Here is a 2,500-nt window from a genome sequence, read left to right as displayed (position 1 = left end):
CGGGTACTGCATGAACATGGCTGAATAAACATGAGTTTGAATCCTCCGGGTGAGGGCTGCTGCCGTAGTCTCCGTAAAATCGAACCTTCGTTTGTTCCGTGCTTCCCAAATGTGATACACTACACTCGCCAAAGCGCATCTCCTCGTCTTGCTTCGATACGATTTGCCCTTAACATCCTTGACGAGCCATTTCAGGGCAGCCCGTAGCGTTGTTGGTCGTTGTGAAATTCCAAGCCATATACGAATCCGGTCCCACACGTCTCTCGATATACTGCAGCGAAAGAATAAGTGATCGCGGTCCTCGGTTTCCGTTCCGCACATCACGCAAGTCTTCTCCACGATCTGAAAATTTGACACATTCTCTAGCGTTTGCAGCCGGTCAAGGGCCAGCAAGCCAAAGAATGAAAGAGTGTTTGGGAGTCATCGAATAGTCCCATATCCGTCGGCCCCATGGCGGCCCCCCGGTTGGGGCCCTAATCCAGTCGTAAATCCGTCCAACTGTAAGCTTCCCCATACTCGATGACGTCTCCAATCGAGCGAGAAGAAGAGGAATGGACCCCGCCTTGCCCACGAGTTCATCCCTAATTCGACAAATATTTTTAAAATACGGGGGTGATGTCGCCGACGGTTGCCATTCCCATATAGCCGTGCCCTTGAGATAAAACTCGTTTACCCATTGGATCCACAGGGAGTCTTTTTTCAAGTGGATGTCCCATAGGTCCTTCACTGACAAGCTACGGTTCCACGTGCGCAAACACCGAAGTCCCAGCCCCCCATCAGCTTTCGGCTTGCACAAGTGCTCCCAACCGACTTTTGGAGCACTAGTGCCCCACAAGAAATCCCGCGCCATATCGTCAATATAACCAATAACTGTAATCGGAACCGAAAAAATCGAAAGCCAATAGCAACACGTACCTTGAACAACGGCCTTCAAAATCTCCAACCGACCCGCGTAAGATAGCGTGTGACCCTTCCATACTCCAATGGCATGCTCGATTTTGTCAAGAAGAGGTTGGTAATTCAGCACTCGAAGTTTTGACGCAGCAAGTGGAATACCTAAGTATCGAAATGGGAAGGTGCCGGTGGCAAATCCGAATTCCTCCTCAATCGATGTACGGTCGGCCACATGAACTCCCGCCAGAAATAAGTTCGACTTCAAGTTATTCACTTGAAGCCCCGATGCTCGACCAAATTCCAGCACCGTGGTGGCAAGCGTACGGACGGATGCAACATCACCTCCCGAGAAAAGCATCAGGTCGTCAGCAAAAATGAGGTGCGTCAATTTGTGCACATGGCACATCGGATGGAAGTTGAGCTCTTGCTCCAACGAACGAGTGTGCAGCAATCTCGATAGGTATTCCATTCATATGACAAAAAGGTAGGGGGATAACGGATCCCCTTGACGAAGTCCACGCATCCCCGGAAAAAAGCCCTTCGTCACTCCATTAACCGACACAGTGTAGGAAACCGATGTCACGCACTCCATAATCCAGCGAACTGCCTCTTCGGGGAACCCCAGGCCCGTCAACATCGATCGCAAAAAGTCCCAATTTACGGAATCATAGGCTTTCCGTAAATCCATCTTGATCAAACACCGGGGCGAGATCCTTTTGCGTTCGTATCTCCTCATAAGTTGCTCCACCATATGTATGTTGTCCGTTATAGATCGCCCACTAACAAATGCTGATTGGGCCCGATCTATAATAGAGGGCAGTACCTTCTCAATACGCTTCGTAATAACCTTCGCGATCACCTTGTAGATAACGTTACAACAAGCAATAGGCCGAAAGTCACCTACCGTTTCAGCATGGGCTGATTTTGGTATGAAAATCAAAACCGTGTTGTCCCATTGTTTTAGCAATTCGCCATTTCGAAAGAACTCCAAAGCTGCCTCCGTGAGGAGTGGTCCCACGGTTGACCATGACGCCTTGAAAAAAAGAGCCGTGTAACCATCCGGCCCCGGTGCTTTATCGTCAGCGATATCGAACAGTGCTTCACGGATCTCCACACCCGTCACCGGTTGGGTCAATCCCTCCCGGTCCTCCTCTCCCAGCGTCGGCCCCGTGGCAATGATGAGGGGGTCAACCGGTTCGCACGTAGTTCGAGTGCCCAAAAAGTTCCGGTAATAGGACTCGAATTCTTCAAGCACCTCATCCCTTGAGGTAGTAACCGAGCCATCCGCCCTGCGAAGTGCTACAATGTTGTTTCGTTTCGCATTCCGCTTTGCCATCCCATGAAAGAATTTTGTCGTGCGATCCGAGTCTCGTAAATGGTGCAGTTTTGCCTTTTGGTAGAAAAAGCTCTTCTCCGCTTTTGCCAGGAAGCGGAATTTCTCCACCTTTGCCAGGATCTCCCCACAGAGTTGATGATTATGAGGGTCATTATGGTAGATTTGCTGAATTTCCTCGAGCTCACCCCCCGCTCGTCTAACTCGATCGGATATGTGCCCGAATTCTCGTCGGTTAAACCGTTTAAGAGGATGCTTAAGGGCCTTGAGATT

This window comes from Erythranthe guttata, chromosome 2, assembly GCF_056151865.1.
Source record: "Erythranthe guttata isolate IM_541 chromosome 2, IM_541, whole genome shotgun sequence".
NCBI classification, from domain to species: Eukaryota; Viridiplantae; Streptophyta; class Magnoliopsida; order Lamiales; family Phrymaceae; genus Erythranthe; species Erythranthe guttata.
The sequence above is the reverse complement of the archived record's forward strand: the minus strand, read 5'-3'. Positions refer to the sequence as shown.